Source organism: Haliotis asinina, chromosome 8 (assembly GCF_037392515.1).
Source record: "Haliotis asinina isolate JCU_RB_2024 chromosome 8, JCU_Hal_asi_v2, whole genome shotgun sequence".
NCBI classification, from domain to species: Eukaryota; Metazoa; Mollusca; class Gastropoda; order Lepetellida; family Haliotidae; genus Haliotis; species Haliotis asinina.
Window position 1 is genome coordinate 50,292,257 of NC_090287.1, and position 22,270 is coordinate 50,314,526.

Below are 22,270 nucleotides of genomic sequence, written 5' to 3' on the forward strand. Positions count from 1 at the left end.
CATTGCTAAATGTGATGTCAAACAACACTTACTCTTTACACCTTATTACAACACAAACTTAAACAAGTACAAGGTCAGGACAGTGGTTCACATGCATAGCAGTGTACAGAGTCATGACACTTATCTTAGCTTTGATACGTTGGGCTCAAAAGGAAATGAGTTTCAATCCAAAATCAGTCATTTTATAATTCATGGCCAAGGTTTCATTTTCAAGGTACCATTTTCATTGTTGTAAACATGACAACCCTATATGCATACATACAGTTTGTCTTTATTCTCTGTAACTGAAGTGGCATTACAATATCCCATAAGTGAACACACTGTAAAGCCTAGTTTCTGCAGTCTGTGTAACTGAAGTAGCATTAAAATATTCCACATGCGAACTTAGTTTACAACCTGATTTCTGTAGTCTGTGTAACTGAAGTGGCTTTAAAACGCCCCACATGTGAACACAGTGTAAAGCCTAGTTTCTGCAGTCTGTGTAACTGAAGTAGCATTAAAATATTCCACATGAGAACTTAGTTTACAACCTGATTTCTGTAGTCTGTGTAACTGAAGTGGCTTTAAAACGCCCCACATGTGAACACAGTGTAAAGCCTAGTTTCTGCAGTCTGTGTAACTGAAGTAGCATTAAAATATTCCACATGCGAACTTAGTTTACAACCTGATTTCTGTAGTCTGTGTAACTGAAGTGGCTTTAAAACGCCCCACATGTGAACACAGTGTAAAGCCTAGTTTCTGTAGTCTGTGTAACTGAAGTGGCATTAAAATACCCCATATGAGAACGTAGTTCTTGTAGGTTCTGCTGTGAATTTATTGCAATATTGTCCAAAGTCAAAACTTTACTCAGTATAGCTTGTACAAATAACTCCAAATCATCCTCACCCACATAACAGCTATTGCATATATGGAACATGAGCAAGTATAGTCCAAGGGGAGTAACTCTGTATGACTGCCAACTGTTGATGGTTTCTTGCACATTGTTTACAAAGATTTTCCAAAAACACAATAAATATCACCAAAACTCATAATGACACAAAGATAGCAATGTCTTCAAACTGAATTGATATGAGGGAGTTTATTGAGAAAGAACATAACCTCTGAAAGTAAGTTAACACTATGTTTTTCAAATATTGTCAAATACAATTTATCACAACCACATATATGCGGTATAAATTTAGATGGGTTTATTGTTATTTTATCTGTAACTTCATTACATGTGATAATCAGTCTTTAAACCATTGCTTCCACAAATTTTTCAAGGAATCTTTTAATCATGCTATCCTTGTCAAATAATTCCATGTTTACATGCAAAATTCAACTCATAATAGTAATAATAGAGTATGCTCCACTTTGAATACATACATTTAGAAAGTGGTCAAATGTAACACATGCTATGCATTCATGAGATTAAGTTGTATTTGGAACAGGTATTATAATTCTACATAAATTAGTGACACTACATTTTCTTGTATGATAAAATATCTCACTAGTGCAAGAAGACTGCATTAAATGGAGATGTAATAAATTGTTAGTAATGAATGAATACACAGACATTTTACAAATACAACACTGGTATTATACACTTCAAAAAAAGTAGGGGATCTTCACTTTCTGTTTATTTACTACTAAAAATATTTAGGGGATTTATCAATCAATGTTGACATGATATTACTGAATCTTTGAAGGGTATTTAGAACTGATACACATAAAGACACAAGTTTTTTATGGATAACAACTTCTTTATTGTGAAGAGTCACGATGTTTCAAAGTATATTCTTTCGTCTTCATCAGGTGAATGAAACAATGGAGTACACAGAGCTATATATGTACATGTAGAAAAAACAACATTGTGACAAAGGAAGCCAGTAGTTAATTGGTGGATGGACAGGAGTGGAAGCCAGGGGGCAGGGTTGTTGACTCAGGCATGATTGGTAAGACAAACAATAGGAAGCCAGACGGGGTGGGTATAATGGACAAGGGAAGCCAGTGAATGTCATCCATAAAAACTTGTGTCTTTATGATATTATTGAATGTTTTAAGAGTGCATCACCATTTGCACTTCATTACAACCATTGTTATTTGGAATTAGTCACTTTTGAAAGACGATTGGTGTATGGCATGTAATTTGCATTACATTAATTAATGTTGTGTAAGTGATTTTTTGACCTTGAAAAAACATCAAGATCAAGAATGAGACCCCATACACATGTATGGGACTAGTGTTGTAAACATGCATATCATGCATTGTGTTTAGGGATGGTAGTAGAGGGAAATGGAGGTGCATTCATAAGATGTCTGTCCTTGAAACATTTCTTAAAGTTTACACTTCCTATCCAAATTAAAAGTTCATTATCCCCTACTTTTTTCGACGAGGATATTATACCAAAACAGTGTTACATTACAACCAAGTGTATGCAGTGATATCATTACATGGTAGAATGTTTAGAAAATGATGCTCACTTCTCAAAAGCACATGCATGAGCTCCAGGCCATAGGTTTCAGTGCATGATGCTGATGGAGTTCTGAGGGATGAGACAGACGAGGGGTCCACGAGGACCTGCCAGCAATCTCTTAGTCCTCAGCAAAAGGGGTTAAGAGTGGAGGTCCAACCTCAGGTTCAGGCTCATCAGGCTCTTCATGCTCCTCCTCATCTTCATCCTCAGCCAGAGGGGTTAAGAGTGGAGGTCCAACTTCAGGCTCATCAGGCTCTTTACTCTCCTCCTCCTCATCTTCATCCTCAGCCAGAGGGGTTAAGAGTGGAGGTCCAACTTCAGGCTCATCAGGCTCTGAACACTCCTCCTCCTCATCTTCATCCTCAGTCAAAGGGGTTAAGAGTGGAGGTCCAACTTCAGGCTCATCAGGCTCTGAACACTCCTCATCATCATCTTCATCCTCAAAATCATCCTTTGACTTCTGAACGGGGTTCCACCATATGCATCGACCCTGCACAGAATAAAAATCACCAAAAAACAAACATCACTGACATAAATATAACATATTAAAGCTGATAACAAAATTATCCTTTTCAATAGTCTATATTTTTTTTATTGTAGGTGAGGTGCAATGGCATTTAATGTTAGATTCAAGATTATTTCAAGGTAGTATGAGAGACTTTCAAGGTGGATGCAGCGGATAATGGGACAAATAGTGGCTTTCACAGCCTGTGGTGGCCCGTAGAGGTAACTAGATAAAACTGTTATGCTCAAACTGGGCATAAGGATAAATCCTCTGTCATCAGAACCCCAGATGGTAGACAGTAGATAGATCATAAATGAGCAGTCAGGCCATCCTGTTAATTGATTCTTGGCAAGAAAATACTTACAGCAAACCAAGGAACACTTTGGCATGTCTTAAATGTGACATGCTCAAAATCTTTCTCCTTAAAGGACTTGTAACCTTCTGAGGTGAGATGATTAAGTACAATGGAAAGATCTCAAGCTGAAGGCCAGAATATCTGGAATCGGTCAGCAAGCTTATAAAATCTGAAGAGAGACTGGAGCTCAGGGACAAATTACACCTTCACATCCAAGGCCTTAACTGTGTCAAGGACAGCCAGCTAAGTAGATCATGTAGAACCTTTAAGCTTTCTGGAGGTTCTGCCACCATCTGCGTTGATGCTGTAGTTAGAGATGTTGTGCCCTTCATCCTGCAATACACTGCAAAATTCTTCCACTTTTCATCATAAAGTGACCTTGTGGAGATGTGAATGTGCCAAACGTGAAGATGGAGTGTGAGCAGAGATCCATACAGTTGATCAGAGTGCAGATGAACCATTAGTTTGAATTGATCAGGAAGTGGTATCGCATCTGATTCACCAAGTTTGAAGATCTACAACCAACTCCTGGCCGGCCAGTAGATGCGACCACAGTTTAGTTTAGTAAGATGCAAGGAAGAAGGGTCACTGGAAGGAAAGTGTAAGCATTGAGGTCGTCCCATGGTATGGCTAGGACATCATGACCTCAAGCCAGATTGTCCAGAGTTGGACACATAAACATAGGCAGGTGATGGTTGATCTGGGTGGCAAAAATGTCAGAGTCATCAATGGAAGACAGAAGGTCCGGAACACCTGTGGATATATTGTCCACTTCGTCAGGAAGGGATGACTCCGCCGTGACAGCAAATCTGCAGTGACATTCTTCGCCCTTAGAATATTGTTGGCACGAACCAATATGTTGAGAGAGTCTACCAGGTTGAAGAACTAAGATAAAGAAGACTAGGGGGATACCTTAGCTGACTATCTTGTCATTGAGGCCTTGCAGGGCGAACGTATGGAGTCTAAACATCCAACTGAGTTCGAGTGATCTCCTCGTTTGGGTGGTGCTAACAAGCTCAGCGTCTTCTCTGAGTTGTGCGATGATCTCGTGAGATCGGATTTTCCATGTTTCTCCGAGTTGAAGTGAATTGCAACAGGTTTGTCTCTGTTGTGTGTGATGTCAGCATAGTGTTCATTCAGTCTCATTTTGAAACATCTTTTGGTTTCCCCTACGTATTGTTTTTTGCATTTTTTGCAGGTGAGTAGGTAGACCACATTTTTGTTGGTGCATTTATACTGTCATTTACGGTATTTGACACCAGATACTGTACTGTAAAAAGTGTCTGAACAATTGATTACGATGCAGATTTTGCAGTTTTGTTTGTTAAAAAGAATGTGACTACCCGGCCACTGACTTGTGGCGTGTTCTTGGGGTATTCTAGTATGGCGCATACTAGATAATCCTTCAGGGTTTTATTCCTCCTGTAGGCTGTAAATGTGGGGAGTGTTTCACACTTTTTGACATATTTCTGATCCGGATAGCAGATGCCATCGCTTCCGGATAATGGCATTGAGCTTAGTTTTCAAAGGGCCCATACAGTCAGTTCCTTAGGCTAAAACGCATCTGCTCCTCTACTGAGGAGTATGATAAACACAGTCTCAACCTTATAAACTTCTACCTCAAATGAGGATATCCCATGAGACTGATACAACAGAATATACACAAGGCTGACGGCAAGAACAGGAAAACGCTCCTGACAAACCCTACAAGACCATCTAAGACCAAACAAAAAGCTATGGTCTTTGTTTGCGATTTCAACCCAATGAACATGGTAAATGTATTGTATGTTATGTAATATGTGCATTTAATAATGCAAGAGGGTTTACCAGTTGAGTTACAAAAACAAACATCGATCAAAGGATTAACCAATAACACACTGATTGATTAATTACTTCCACAGCAGATTTGTCAAAAAGGCAGTGTTTATGACAGTAGATTTATGTAATCTATACTGAATACACCCTGTCATAAAGTACAAATGTAAAAGCAACATCCTTCCTACAAAGAATTAACCATCACTACCTTGATTGATTGATTGTTGCTCATTATTGGCTAACTAATGGCGGACATCATACAATTAGTTGCCAGGTGGGCTGTCCTGTGTGACCGGTGAGATTATGTATACACCAGTGTGAAAAATTCTCAAACGATGTGTCACTTTTTCACATATTAGGCTGTTGAAAGACACAAGACTTAGAGCAGGATTATTTAGCAGCTGCAGATAAATGGATTATATGGTTCTTTCATGTGGATATTGATGGATGCATTTCTTAACAAGGTAAATGCCTGACATTGTTGCTATAACTGTCGTCTGTCTTAAATGTAATATTTGCATTTTGTTTTAATTTATTTCTTGTAGCATTCAGCAGAATCTGTATTACAGAAACATGCACTAGGTCGCGAATAGGGTGTGTGTGAAATATCCTTCACGTTGGCAGTCTATACAATGTTTAGATATTAAAATCATGTTAGAAATTCACTGTAAGTATATGCAGACCGTGTTTTGTTTTTTTTCAAAATGCATACAAATGTGACAAGGAACTAATTTGGTTTATAAGACAAAATATAAAGACGTACACTGACTTCGTTATTTTACAGTCCTAACTATTTTTTTTTCACATACCACTGGCAGATGAGTAAACTTCAAGGTGTTTGATTTGTTTTCATAATAACGAAGTAAAATGACTTCATCATTAATTGTTGATCAGTCTACAAATAAACGCATCAATTGCACCTATGGGAGGCACAGCAGAGATCACGAACCAGTCACGAATTCTGGGTTATCATTCGGGTTCTCACGGGAGAAAAACAATAACAAAAGAAACCACCAGTCCACGGAAATTACTCCGCATCAGTGCCCCTTGAAGGCTTACAATAATGTAGAAAATGAGTATCTCCCGGCTGACTGGCAAATCTCGACAGTAGTCATTCTTACTGGGAATGGCACCAAAGATCATCACTGGCAATTGAAGGTTGGTAGAGTAATTCACATCGCTAGACCAACACAAGTATGTCATGTCACTTCATAATCACTTTAAGCATCAAAGTCTCTGGTAAAGAAACAGTCCACCATGTTGAAACCATTCTAGGGCACTTCAGTGTATCACCCTCTGTAAGCTGTCTCGGCTGACTGACGATTCCCAACATTACTGCAGTAACCGGTGATGGCAATCTTCACTGTCCTTGTCATTAACAAGCTGGGAGTGTTAACTGCTTACAGGACCAAGACAATACTGTCAGAGCAAAATTCTCAGGTAAACATACAGTTGTCCGACATGTGCAAATGCTAAAAAGCAGACAGAACAGGTGTCAGTTAACCAGACAAGTCCCAACTCCTTAAATCCAGACAAAACAGCGCCTGTTACTAGACAATGTATCATTGCTGGTACCATCACTGCTGTGCAAAGAAAAATCTAGACACCACTGTCCAGAAACTTGCTGATGATGTAGACGGAAGGTGAAACAGATATCAAAACAGGCCATGAGCATACCCCAGCGAGACACCAAAACGCTGCTATGAGTAATCTATCGTAACAGAACTCAGTGAAACATCGGAGACTATTTGTGAATGTCAACATCTAGTGTTTGCAAATGGAGGGTAAAGGAACAGTTCATCAGTGAGCATTGAATATCCCAGTGGATGAGACAGAGACGTAGCCTGTAGCAGCTCACTGGGCATAGACGGAGCACTGGGAGTAAATGGCGCACTTGAAGACACGGTTGATCCAGTAAGGGATGGACACCAGTGGATAACCCCACTGAGAGAAGTCAAGTGACCAGCTGGCTGAGACAAAATCCGATGATATAATGATGACAATGAAGTCTCCACCATAAGTGCTGCGCTAGGCAGGAAGGTGACACTAACAGTACCATTAACACAAGGCGAACCGGTCAAACTCTGCAAAGAGACTCTCCCACCAGATCAAAGGTCACATGGCAGACAAGCATAGAGGCGGTAGTAATCAAGACAATGCTAGCCGACATTAAACCAGAAGTGATCAAAGCCAGTGACGAACTCCATGCACTTTAAAAGTGCACCGAACAAAAGGCACCCTGAGTAATCGCTGAAGTAATCAGTGTATGAGAAGGCCCTGTGCTGATGAGGGGATGAAGTGTCAACCCCAGGTATGCCTTAAGGAAGCGCTGAACCAGGCGTGCTATGAGGAAGCGCTGAACCACCTAGTGTGTTAAAAATACCCAACGAAGAAGGCAGAGTATACGTAAGTGCTGAAACAAAGGCACTATGAAGAGGTGTCAAACCATGAACACTGTGAGGATGCACCCAACCAACCACACTATGATGCAGATAAGTGGGAGTACTGTGTAAACGCTGAATCGGTAATGCTGTGAAGAAGTGTTGAACCGGCACACTGTGAGTAAGCGCTGAACTGGGAACCCTACTCACCAAATCAGGAGCAACCTGTGCTCTAAACGAAGCGCTGAATCTGGGGCAAGTGGTGTTCTGAATAAAAGCGCTGAAATGAGAGCAAGCGGCAAACAGGTAGCTGTGCTGATGTAATTGACGCTTCAGAGGTAAGCAATGCACTGGAATAAAACGGTGGTCCATAACCAAATGGCAGTGTCATGTGCCTTGACACCAGTATAGTATGAGAAGTAGATGTAGACCTCACCACCCAACTAGAAAGCACCAGACTGAACCGTGCACTCTATGAATAAGCACTGATCGGGTGGTCAGAGGCCAGTAAGATTTGATTCAACTTAGCTCATAGCATGTTTCCACACATGGGCGAACAGTAAGAAGAGAGCTGCATAATGTGAGATAGCATTTGTTTAAAAATCCATTGTTTTAATCCCATAATGCAGAGCACCAGACACAGCAATAAGTACCATTTCTAAATAATTTGAACAGTATATGTGAGTGGGGTTAAAAATAACATGTACAGGAGTTAACTATCTGTTAGTACCTGAGGCAGAATGTGTTGTACATGATGCACCCAGTTGGACAAATTCGCATCAATCAACTCACGGACAGGAATTCCCTCAAAGTCCACATTCTCAACAAAGTGATCTTGGGCTGTAGAGAAATATTAATGGTCTGAGTACATGCCACACATACATAACAGACTTGTTCATTTAATTGAAAAATGGGCCCTGAATACAGATAGGAAGAAGAGATGCAACAAAGGCAAAGTTATTTCCCCTTATGCATAAGTATTTTCCAGTATAAAATAAATCTGGTTTACCATTATGCAGTAAACTTTTGTGCAGCAAAAACATCTTAAATACTCAAAAGATCAAGAATTAACCAATTATCATTATATGTATTAATATGCAAATAACCAGAACCTGTTGTGCCCTCATGCTTTTCTTTCCTTTCACTTTCATTCCCTCAAGCACAAGCAGAATAAACTGTCACACTCTCCTACAGTTTCCCTCACCCTCTCCTTCCTCCTCCTCTTCCTCATCCTCATCAAACTGGTAGAAGCCAAGGGATGAGATGTGAGTTCCAAATGAGATCCTGGCAATCTGGGCTCTCAGATAGTTGGCCTCATTACCAGGAAATAGAGGGTAGCTTACAACCTAGGAGATAAGATGACGGTCTTAATTGTTTCAGTATAACAAACCAGAATACTTCAAATACTCTTGTTTATATATCAAGTGTGAAATGAATGATGGGTATCTTATCACACTTGCCAACTTATTCTTTGGTACTAACTGGTGCATCCAGTCTTCCTGTGAAGAATTTCTTGATCTTTCTACCTGCGGTGATCTGAGCTGGTGACACAGCAGGAAGCTTAATCCAGGACTTGCCAGCTAAACACCGAGTAATCATAGAACAGTCAAAAACATATCCTGTCCCCATGTACAAATCATGAATGTTCTAAACAGTCCAGTGACTATAGTTGTGACATATCTATCACAGGTTTCTGGACAGACTTACAAGGTATGACTGTAGCTCTACTGTATCGTAATTCTCCTCGTACAAAAGATTGAATTAGTTCAAGTGCCATGATCACTTTGTGCAAAAGGGGCCTTACATAACATGAAAGGATTTACAAGTATGTTTCAAAAGTAAATAGGAATAGAAAACATACGGTCATTGCAGACAAAGTATGTCTTCTTATTGGCCCCTGTCCTATTCTTTTCTCTGGATGGAACTGGTGGTGGTTTGAACTCTGGTTTTGTGAGGTCAGCTTTTTCTGTTTCCTCTGAAATATAAAAAGCAAAAGAAACAATCACCTTGTAAGTTACAAAACCATTAATTGGGCTAATACTTTTACACCATCAATCTTAAAACTGCTAAAAAAACAACAAATTATTTCAAAATCTAAAGGAAATGTGACATTTACCTTCTTCTCCCTTATCAGCGTCATCCTTCCCAGTAGCATCTTCTTCATTCTGCTCCTCCTGAGAGACAAACATTGACAATAAAGATCATAGCAACAATGTGGTATTAATAGAATAATCCTATCCTTGTCATTTGATCAACAGATGGTTGAACCATGTATGTTTATATGTGAAATGCTATTGAGTTCAAAACAGTTTTCCTAATACACTTGGACATCATGCATGCATATCAGTGTCAGAAATATAGATTGCTTGTACAGGTCCAGCAACTTCTTGAAATGTCCGAGAATGTAGAACAATAAAAGGGTTGGATTTTTCACAAATTATTTCTATTCATTTTATTTCAGAAGGTGTATATTGTAGGTGGAGTAAAGATTGATATTACAGCAATTACAATGTGGTACAACATAGGAGATGCATGTTGCATGACAGTGTTCTACTATAGGTTCTCTAAGTATACACATTAATTTATTTGGCCATTTTTTGTAAAATCTGGCAATCCTGTTGTTTTTCCTGGCTATGTATCTTTCGACTATTACAATATCCCATAGTATCTTCATGACTTCTACCACAAGTAGTTTATTATAATACTAGTCAGCCAGTTATTGAAAACATCATAGCAGAATTAAGTCCCTACAGGATCGTGAAGAATGTTTCCAAGAAATACTCTTAAGTCATTCCAAAATGTCTGTACATATTGACAATAAACAAAAACATGGACAATATATTCATGTTCCATTTAAAAAAATGTACAAACATTTTAATCTACTAGTTTAATTTTCATTAATTCTCTTTTGGTATATATAATGCTATGAATATACCTAAACTTGAAATCCAATAACTTTAAATCAGATGTACGAGGGCTGTCCAAAAAGTGGATGGCCTCATCTGGACACTTATACAAATGCAACTGTTTTCATATTTTATTTTTCTACATTTTATCTGTCAAGCTCAAGCAAATTGTTTAAGCCATCTTCTGGCCTAATGATCCCCATTTTCCCTTTTTATCTTGGTACCCCGAAAAACGCAAAATCAGCAATAAATGCATCACCAACTTCAGGAAACAAAATATGAAAGAAACATTTTTGCGTGTTTGAGATAAGCAGAAGTCAAACATAGATATTAAAGTGCATAAAAATGCAATCTGAAACTACAATCAATTGTTAAATTGACTCCCCCCATGATGTTTCCTGACAGAGCTTGTTTTTGAGACACTATCCACCCCAACTTTCAGATGACGTAATCAAAAGGACGTAACTTATTCTGGTCAGCTCTCAATATATTGTAAACAGTGCCAACTTGAATGTCTGGACAAGATGTTTTTGAAAGATTAAAATGGGGGTGTCCCTTAACAGCCTCATCTAAATATAAATCAAGCAATCCAAGCCTTTGAATAATGACTATCATGTGAAGTCATCCATACTATACTAACATATTTTATATCATATTATCTGATCGCATGCCATCATCCAAGTGCAAGAGGTACGAAATGGCAGATTGTTTTTCACTTTCTGCAAACGTTTAAAGAAATATTACACCCCATTGTGTTATGATGACAAATACATGTATCTCGTTAACCACATTAACCACATATGTGAAATTTTGCATATTTGCTAATGATTCCTACAAGATAAAATGGAAGCTTTTCTAACACTTGACATCATGAATATAGTGAGGCCAACCACTTTAGGGACACCCCTCGTACATTTTCTACAGTTAATGAAAACATTACTCCACGATAATGAGATAATAATCAAACTATCCCATTTGCTACACACCTCGAGTTAGACATCAGCTTTTGTAAGCTTGTCACAAAACATTCTACATCCTTTTCACAATACAAGAAGATTGATCACCAGATTTTGATTTCGGAATCTATGATTACTGACGGCGTCTCTCAGGACACTGGAATAATTTTTATCACTCTATTCTAAGAATGTACCTCTCACTGGATATCTGGTCATCAAATGACATGAGACCATTAAGGTTACAGAGGTCCTTTATGTAATTCCATTATCAAACCATTTTTCTATAAAAAGAGATGGGTCCGAATGCCAATAGTTGAACCAGAGGGGTTCAGAAAGAATTTTGGAAATATCATTCTGATCAGTTACATAAAGACCTCTGTATTGCTTCAATGCTTGCAGGGCATCTTTCCCAAATGGATTGTCCATGTTACAATACAAGTCTGTATTAGCTCCAATACTCTCAAGTTGTCTGATGGGAACATTACACAGGTTGCTATAACTTACATTCTTATTCTTTATGGAGCATATTTTCAATACATCAATAAAGGACTTTATATCAATCATTCTAATTCCTTCGTCCCCATAATCCTTTTATAAATTTACTCGTTTTCTCTTATCCCGTAAACCGAATAAGACAAAAATAGTTTCTCATCAAAATAACTTTTTGGAGGGTTAGGGGGAGATGTAAAGATATGAACTACAGCAGATATAGCCAAAGTTTTTATAACAGTAATCTTCCTATGAATGGTTAGCTTCCTTTTCCTCCAATTTCCAAGATTGTTTGAAATAGCTTTTGATCTTTTACTTGTGTTAATAATGCACAGATCACTCAGGGTTTAATTTATAATTATTCCCAAGGCCTCAAAGTTTTCTGTATGCTAATCTAACCATGTAATCTACTCACTGCAAATCATATCCTGGCTATCTGCCATAGCTCCAATCAATAAAGCAGTTGTTTTTTCAATGATAATTTTTAATCCTGATATCTTAAAAAGTAAAAAGAGGGTATCCATAGAGGCCCTTAGGCTGATTTTAGAGCCATTCAAAAAGAGCTGGGTGTCGTCGGCATATTGGCCTAGCTTATATTCCTTGTTGTTCAAAATAAAACCCTTAATATCTACATTTTCATGAATCACGATACCTAAGATCTCTGCTGCAAACAGAAAAAGATAAGATAAGATGGGATCCCCCTGCCTACAGCCCCTGTTCGTTTGGAAAGAACTGGGTTAGATGCCCATTTTTTGTGAGGATTGAGTCATCTCAAGACATATGGGCCAAATCCAAATTTTGGTAACACCTTATTTACAAATGATTTTAAAATGGTATCAAAGGTTTTCTCGAAATCGATCACCAATAGAAGGCTTGATGTAGTCTGATGTTTTCACTAATGCATCTTCATGGTTTTCAAGAAGTATATAATCAAGTGAATGTTTCAATCTATTTGTGATACAAGGTACTTAGTATCTTATAAATAGAGTTTAGCAGGGATATTTACCATCAGTAATAATTTCATCCGTGTCAGACAAAAGACTAGTGATGGTTTTACTAACATAACTTCTATTTTCAAGACTACAAAAATATTTTTATGGCTTTTTTCCCCTCCTTGTACCACTAAATTCAGTTTCTGATCTGCAATCCATTAATTTCTTTCTCTTTAAATTTTTAAACCCCACATTGTGTTTAGATAAATCATAAGGAAGAGATTTGTCAATGTTTTGGAGATTACTATGTATTGTATCCATTAACTCTTAAATTTTCAATTCTAGTTTCAAAGTTTTTTCATTCCTTTCTTTTTTCAGAAAGAAGCTATACAAGATAGATTTTCTTCTAATATTCATCAACAAAATTTCCAGGAATAGTCAATCATCTATTATTAGTTACAAATCATTATGATCAACATCGTTCATGTCATTTGTTTGAGAGTTCATTACATACTGTCTTTAAGTTGCCTCAATTTCATTTTTAACTAGTCTAACACATTCCTTGTCTTTTAAGAGTCATGTAATCCAGCTTCCAGTAGCCCTTTCCTCTACCTTTGCAATCTGAAGACATGTTTAAGTTTAAGTAATGGGTGAATGATCTGATTTATATCCTGGTAGAATTGCAGAGTTACAGCAATATTAGAAATATCTTGAGAGATCAGGAAAAAATCAAGTCTGGCTTGCCGTCTATGATTCTTTTTCCCAACAGGTATATTTCCCTGTATTGAGGTCACGCCAGATATCCACAAGATTTTCCTTACATTATTTACAAGAAAATACTGGATTCTGATTGCTTGATCAGAAAAATCAGATGGCATCAACTCTGGATTGATGCTCATCTGATTTTGGGCCGTTTCAGCATGCAGCATGTTTTTTTGTGAGAACTACTTCCGTTTGACCACAATGATGGCGGATCATAACAACAAGATATCCATGGATTTTCACGCAGACTGGAATTTTCCACATACGCATTTCAGAATTTTGGATTGGAAGTGCATCTGATTTCACAGCGCTTCTCTACGCATGTATATACAACTCTGAAGCATTACTTCGGCTTGACCACCAGCATGACTGATATCAAAACTACAGACATGATGGAAATGCTGATAAAACATTTATACAAAATACATTCATATGATTTTTCCTTCACTTTTATCTGGGAATATCATATTTTTACCTTCTATTATAAAAACATTCAAGTACAATACACAACCCCTAACATAAACAATATCTAACACATAAATCAAAATGCCTTGCAAAAATTAAGCCCATATCTTGGGACACAAAATTATATAACAAATCGTTAGTAAACATTTTCCAGATCTACCTGAAAAATAGTATATTTGTTTGTTTCGTTTAAAAATTTGCAAGATGGCGAAACACCAAACTTATGTTACTCATACTCCATCATGTCCCGTTGTGCATTGTTCACAGTAACATATGTAAACAATTGAACCACTAGAGTCCTGTTCTGATTTCTTCCCTGCAAGGCAGTCACTGTTATGTTCGTAAACTTTGAAGAAAAAAACCTGGCCTCAGTCCACCCCAAATGATGAAAACAAAGTTTCAAGGAATCCCAAGTTAGTCGCATGTACACATTTCGACAATGCAGCACTGTCACTCTTTTGTCGCATGCCGGAGTGGAGGCATGGAAGTACGATTGGCACTCACCAATCATAGAAATCTTCAGTTTTTGATGAGTTACATGTCGTAAGTCTATCAGATCTATTCTTCGATTCTGGAGGGTTCTGATTTGACACAATGGCCAGTCAAGTATTTGCTACTTTCACGTCAAATGTCAAACTTTCGCAAAATGAAATGCCATTTAAAATTGGTGCGTAACTCTACCTCCAAGAAAATAAGTAGGTCAGACAATTCCATTGTTGTGTGACCAGGTTGGGGTGTTTGGGTAGAGTATCATGGCAATGGACTGGTTTCAGTCGTGTAGAGTTGGGATAATGAAAAAAAGCTCTCACGTATTACGTTGTTGCATTGAATAAACAGTAGTTTGTTTCTTTGCACAGAATGTTTTTTTATGTTGCAATGTTTAAAAAGTACGAACGGCACCATGCAACCACTCCCTTCACAAAAAAGTTTAAGCCGCCTCTCGTCCTGTCCTGTGTCTTCCGTAGAGCGAGGAAGTTCGATTCTAAATGGGTCGTGGTAGAATTTGGAGATAAATCTAGTGTGTTTGAAAATCAGATGGCTACACGTTCAGTTCCAATTGTAATATTTAGTCACCATCAGTTCAGTACAGTATGTCTCTGATTTTCAAACACTCTAGGTTTATCTGCTAAATGTATCCCCAAAACAAAAGTACAATACTTAAGAATATAAATACAATGTAGCATACAGTGCAAGAAAGTTCAAAGAAACAGCTCATTGCAAGTATTGGCAGTACATCAAACTTATAAGAAAGAAGTAGCTGTTTCACAGAAGCAACACATTCAAAAGTGAACAGATTAGTGATACTCCATTACAAGGGAAGATACAGGAACTAGATATCACGTCTCCAGGTTTCATCCATTTCACTCAATAAACAACAACTATATCAAGTCACCAGATTCTGTCTGAAATGCAACAAGTGGATACAAGTTTCGGCTGCTGCGCCGACCTTTCGTTTGTTGATAAGCATGGCAAACAGTGTACATTGGTCAGGTTTGTCAGTGTTTGTAATGTCAGTTTCCGAGAAAAGATTTCTTGCAGCTTGTTTGGCTTCAACACCATCCTGCAAGCCGTAAATGAAAAGGTTTGCATTACGTAAATAAACTTTTTGAGGAAGCACTCTTTTCTAGTTCACTTTTGTACTCGTCAACTTCTTCCAAGATTTCTTGATGTCTTTCTTGTTCGCCTCAATCATTAAAGAGTTGAGTTCAATGCCTTTAGTGATATGTCCTATTTTCTCTGACAAGTTTCCCCGTATGGCAGTCGGCATAGTCTAATTCATATTATGGACAGTTTCATCCGTATTTTGCCTTCTTGTCAGAAAATAGTCTGTATATGTGTTGACCTTGTCCTAACAGGAGTGACTTCCTCTTTCAATTTATTTGGCCTCCTTGGTCGGGGCATAATTGAGGTGGCTTGTGAAGAGACTTACGTCTGCCACGATATCACCACCAGAAGTCCAGAAGGGTTGGATTATTCAACCTCATAAATGAAACCACATTTCATGAGACTATTTTCTAGGTTGATTTTCTTAAACATCCATATAGTACTTGAGATTCACTAGTAACTCCAGAAAATCTGAAAACTCTCTTTGCATTTATACACAAGTCAAAAGGAAACAGTACTGGCTCACATGGAAAATTCAAATTATTCTCTAACACAATATTAGAAGATTAGATTAGAAATGTTTAATAACCATTAGAATATATAATGGCTAAAGTGATGAAAGTTTTTTTTGACAATATTCCAACCAATCTATCATGAGACTCTCAAACTTACTTCTTCCTCCTCCTCTTCTTCCTCATCTCCTTCCCTGTACTCAACCTCAGCAAGATAGTAGTTTTGTTCACGACCAAAGATTTTGCCCCAGAATCTGACATGCTGAAGAGGATGGTTGTCCACCAGATTCTTCAGAGCCAGCCAGATTCGGATCATCTCTTCCCTGTTGAGTCCAATCCCAGCCTGCTCGAAGTAGAAGCACAGCTCCATGAGGTTAGGGAGGGGAGTCTCCACCTCCTCATCTTGCTGGTTGTCTTCATCATCACCATCACCTTTCTGCAAAATGTTTTGTTAAAAATAAAATAAATGTCCAAACACTAAAAACATTTATCATTTCTTGTTGTAATGAATCATGGTTGTCACAGATAACTTTGGTTGGTGCTCCATGTCCAATGTGTCTATTCTGAATGTTATGTTTCTTTTCATGTATCCGTCAACCCACTACTTATTGTGAAGAGTCTCCTCTCAATTTGTGCAAGTGACACTTCTGTTGTTCTGTCTATTTTATCAAGGTCTGTAGCAGCATCTGATGTGAATTATGATCTTTTTACGTCTTTGCTGATATCTTCAAATACATCTGCTAAATTTTGCGACCTTTCAAGAGCCTTTGTCAACACACTTTGAAAGTGATCATACCTACAACAAGGAAACGCATATGAGGAAACAGAGTGAACATTTGAAAATGTAATTTTCTGAATAAAAGTGACCGTTTATACTTATCGTGACTCATGTTTATTATGCTTATAGCCTCCCTCTATGCGAAAATAGTGGAACATATAAATTCCCTTTGAAGTTCCTTCTTTGAAGCATACGCACAGTCACATTCACCCATGTGTAGCCTCCCTTTTCCTGCCAGTATTGGTCACATGACTTGCCATGTTTGTCACTCTCTCCGATTTATAAGCCAAACACGAGAATTTACTGGGAAATCCAACCTGCCATAGTGGGTTGGTTGGGAGGGCTTGACCTCATGATTCAGGATAAGTATAAAATATCAACTATTTTTCCTTGTCATGATTCATACTTATAATGCAGAATCCAACGGAATCAGAGGTGGGTCCAGTATTTCCCCCTAAACTATAAAAGTTATTTTTCAGTCCTGGGACCACATGCAATGAGATTTCTCCTCATGTTAAGCGAGTGTTGATATATGTCCATGTGGATATATAGATCAGCTACCGTTCTGCTATTGTCTAATGCAACTTCATGTCAAAATATTTTTATCAAGACACGTTGCAACTCTTCATATGCACAAGTATCTTAATTACTAGTACAGGGCCATAATTACTCAAACTAGACGTTTAAGACATGAGCATTGACTCTCAACCATTATATTTCACACATCTTGAACACGTGATAAAATGGTAAGTCTAACTCAGCGCCTATGTGGAACCATTAGTTGTTGTGCTACAACAAGTGGCCCAAATTGGTGAATGCATGGCTGTGTGTCTAAGGTATTGGTTAGCAAAAACTTTATTCGATTTCCAAAAACAGCCCTCCATTATAGTTGTTAGAAGCAATTTCTGTGTAGAGTGAGTGTAGAAGCCATTGTTCTTATTTCATGTGGATTTCAGGCTCGTGGAGGTGTGTCCAAGTCCTGCTGCTTCTACTGCATTAGTAATACAGCTCTCATCCATAATGAGATGGTATTTCTTGACATTTTCCGTAGGTGTCTCTACAGATAAAGGGATGAAGAGGTGCTTGAATTTTCGTTTCCGTGTTTTTGTTTATTGGGAGATATGTTTTCAACAGGTAACAATGATAAATCTTGTGTATCATGTGGTCTGAGGACGGTAGATAACACAAGGATGCGGAAATGTCTGTCCGGTTGACCAGGCAGTTGATTTTTAGGGATCTAGTCTTAAACGTACAAGTTAAATGTACGAGTCTTTCTGCTTGGCGTAGCTTTCAAAACGCATCCATTTATCGTTGTATAAGGTGCGGGTAGATCTACCTAGAGTAAGGATCACTGTCTTCGCTGAATATCCTCGTTTCTTCAATTAAACTTTGATACGATCCAATGACAACGGATTCCCATGAGCTTGTTTGGTGTGCGGGTGGATGACTAGATTTTTCCATTCTGGTAACTCTAGCGATCTTCCTAGTTCCTCTATGACTACTTGGAACCATCCACTCACTGGCCAATAAGGCCAACCAAAGTCAGTTGTAGCGTCCTCGTTTGTTTGATCTTTCCAAAGACTTTCAGTGAAAGAAATGGAGGTAGAAAAGCGTAAGCATTCATTCCTTTCCTTGAGATGCTGAGAGCTTCTGTTGCCCATGCAAGCAGATCTGGTACTGGAGATACAGAGGATGGTATCTGTTTGTTGAACCTGGTCGCAAATAGGTCTGTTTGCGGTGATCTGAATTCTTGACTGACAAGCCGAAACACCTGATGTAGCGTAGCATCCAGTCTGTTGGAGACGGTTGTAAGGGTAACAGTAGAGCCTCTGCCATGATTTTTTGTGTTTTTTCCCCATCTGATCAGGCCCTGCGCCATGGTGAGTAGACCGAGGAAACAGTGCCAGTGTCGTAGTGATAACAGAGAGAGTAGTGCTTAGTCTGTCATAGCCTGAATCTTGGGCCAGAGGTCCTCCGGGACTATGATACAATTCAGTGGAGCAATGAATCGAATCCCCAGGAATTGTAGATCCTCTTGAGGCTCCAGCTCCGATTTCAGTAGGTTTACATGATATTCTGAGTTGTGTGACCATTTTGATAGTCCCTCTGCAGTCTGAGCTGACTTATCTCACGATGAACTTGAACATCGTGGACTTGGAACAGTCCATTTGAGTCAAAATCTCCCCCATGAACTGCACTCTAACTCAAAAACAAACGACCATAAATGACTCGAACTAATGCCAAAATAAATATATAAACACACCAACTCTCCAAATGTTTGTTATAATTTTTGCCAAGAAAATATAAAAGTTCGATATTGCAAGATTTGTGACGAGGGTATAGCAACAGCTTAGGTAACAGCCATGTAAGCGAGAGGCACAGGCACATTTGTCACGTGACGGTTTATCCTACTGACTGAGTGATTGATTCATCTTACACAATGAAGTTTACTGCTGATGTTAAAGCTTTAATTTACAATGTCTACTACTTCTCCAAGTTTGAAACTCAATGAGGCAATCCATTTTATGCACATGATAAATTTCTTAAACATCTTGTGCTGTTGGGGTTCTAGAGCAGCAATTGAAAACATGATTAAAAAACGACAAAATCCTCGAAAAAAGACAAACCTGATTCATTTCAAACACAACTTGTCCAGAACACAATCCGAAGTTTATATAGCAAGAATAGACACTTATCATTACTCATATTAGAAAAAGAAATGAAAACTCAACATTCCCTCTCAATATCTAAGTACCAACTTTGAAAATTGCTTTATCTGTTCGAATTTTGGTATACGAAAGTTTCTGAAAGATCATATATTGTGAGAAATATTTTTTTACATCGTCAAAATAGGCAAGAGGGGTTTGAGTCTGGTTATCTTGATAGAACTTGGGAGAATGCAAGCCACACTGCAGAAATGCAGTGGGTCGCTAACACTGAAGAGGCATGTTCAAGAAGACTGCCAATAAGCAAAGGAGAGTGACTCATAGTGCTTCATGCAGTTTGTAAATCTGTGGGATTCTTACGTGGGTGTTCTCTTGTGTTAAGGGCCAGAGCCAAAGACTACCGAGATTACCACACCAAAATGAATGGACAGGTTTTTATGGAATGGGTAGAAAAACAATTGGTACTGGCATTGCCATCATTAATTGCCATGGATAATGCTCCATATCATAGTGCCCATGATCCTGATACAAAAGCCCAAACTTCAAATTCGAGGAAGTCTGACATGATAACATGGTTAGAAAACCATAATGTAGCATTTCCAAATAACACAACAAAACCAAAACTTTGTGAAATCATTACAATCAACGAAAGAGCACCTGCGTATAAAACTGACCAGTATCTGAAATTACAAGGTCATGATGTCTTACGTTTGCCTCTATCATTGATTAAACTGATCAGGGGTATCATCAAATCTGACATTGTGAATTCAGAAAGAGCGCTGGGTCTCTCGTGAGCAGTAGTGATGCCTGTAGCAGGATCTTGTAGTCCTCTCTTAGGATCTCCATTGTTGAGGATGCTCCAATTCTTTCAGTAGTGGTGTAGGCGTCCACGGGAACGGCTGGGGGTGGAAGACTTCAGTTCTGAACCTGATCTTAGCGCCTTCCTCCTCTAGCGCCCCTGGAAGGATGTCCTTTCCCAAGGGGGCTTTGTTTGTTCCAGATGAGCAACGAAAAGAGTTCTTGTTGCCCTGAGAGTTGCTGTTCTTCTTACAGGGAGGGTGAAAGTGATATAAGCTGAAAATCAGCTGAAAAGGCAGCTGGCCCCAAACCTAATTTTAGGGCAGGTCAAGATTGATTGATTTGCATTTAAATTCGTGGATTTCAGCAGATTCGCAGGAAATTGCCATCCCTGTTCTTATCTCTCACTCTTTGTACTCCGGAGTACTTGGATTTGTTGGAATAGGGCTGTGATGTCTGCTTGATGACAGTGGCCAGAGTGAGTCGTGAGTCGTGAGTAACTGTAGGTGCTGACCTGGGAGCCCATAGCCGTGGCTTGATAAAGCTGTTGCTACACGATGACAGTGCCAATAAGCCTTGTTATCTCAGCAGAATCAAACCAGCATATGTAGAGGCCAGATGTTCCAATACAAACTGTTGATCCCCTTCTGAGTGATGAGAGCAGATCATCCTGTCCTCTTCAGTCTTCGAATTGCGAAAACACAACATGAGAGCCTCGTTGATGGCATGTGAATGTGCAAGTCCGAAGAAGGTTTGACAGTTGATAGTATCCAGCTGTGCTAGACATTTATCATCCACTTTGTAGGAATGGTTGTGGACTTCGCTTATAAGTGTGTAGTCGTCATCCAGTTCCGGCGCTTTCAAAAAGGGCTCCCATATGGTGTAGAGGAAACCTGCGAGCATTGAAGGACAAGATGTGCTGATGCTGGTATTTCATTGCTGTATTGAAAGCTGTAGATAATTTAAGAATGAAGATTTTATAGATATCAACTTCTTTATATGAGAACACAACGTTTCGGAGTTAATGCTTACTCCTTCATCAGGTGATTGAGAATGGGGTACAGGGCTATATTTATATGTACAGGTAAAACAATAACAAAGTAACAAGTGGAATGACTTAACGAAAGCTGGAAGCCAGTATAAATAAGCGCTGATTGGAACCCGACAGTTATGATAACAATGATAGAAGCCAATGGTAATACATTACAGATGATGGGATATGTTTACATAACACAGGTAGGGGGGTAAGAACGATGTACATGATAGGGGAAAAAGGATGGAAGCCAATGGTGGGTGATGTTTACATAACACTTGATTGGTGATTAAGGATGATGTACATGACTGCATGAGAGTTGGTGGGCATGTTTACATGGGGGTTGATGATGTGCAAACACAAGTAGATAAGGATGTACACGGGTAGATTGGCTATACATGAATACATAGATAGAATGTACACAGATAGATGAGATTAATTTATCAATAAGTCCCAGGCACTTGGTAGGTACACTCCTTGGTCACGGTTGATTGCTGGTTTCTGTCTCCGGATCTCGATGGCTTCTTGCAGTTTCCTTTGGCGCCAGTTGTTGTTGTTGGTAGATAGTATCCTGGTGTCCTCCCATCGGGTTGAATGTCCAGGGTTCTTGAGAATGTGTTCGGAGATGGCCGATTTCTGGTCGAGTTTGCTAACAGAGGTCTGGTGTTCCTTCATTCTGGTGTTAATTGGTCTCAGCGTTTCTCCAATGTATAGGTCGCCACAGTTGCAAGGGATCTGGTAGATGCATCCTCTCGGGTTAGGGTGTTCACAGCTGGGTCCTTTACCGTTGGCTTTAAGGTAGGTCTTGATGGTCTTGCCACTGGAGAAGGTGACATCGATGCTGGCTTTGGTCTTG

At 38.8% G+C, this 22,270-nt stretch overlaps 1 pseudogene; it reads right to left on the bottom strand.

Moving 5' to 3' along the window:
* Nucleotides 1–2,459: 2,459 nt before the first annotated feature.
* Nucleotides 2,460–21,284, bottom strand: LOC137295286 (radial spoke head protein 6 homolog A-like; annotated as a pseudogene).
* Between the last annotated feature and the right edge of the window lie 986 nt (nt 21,285–22,270).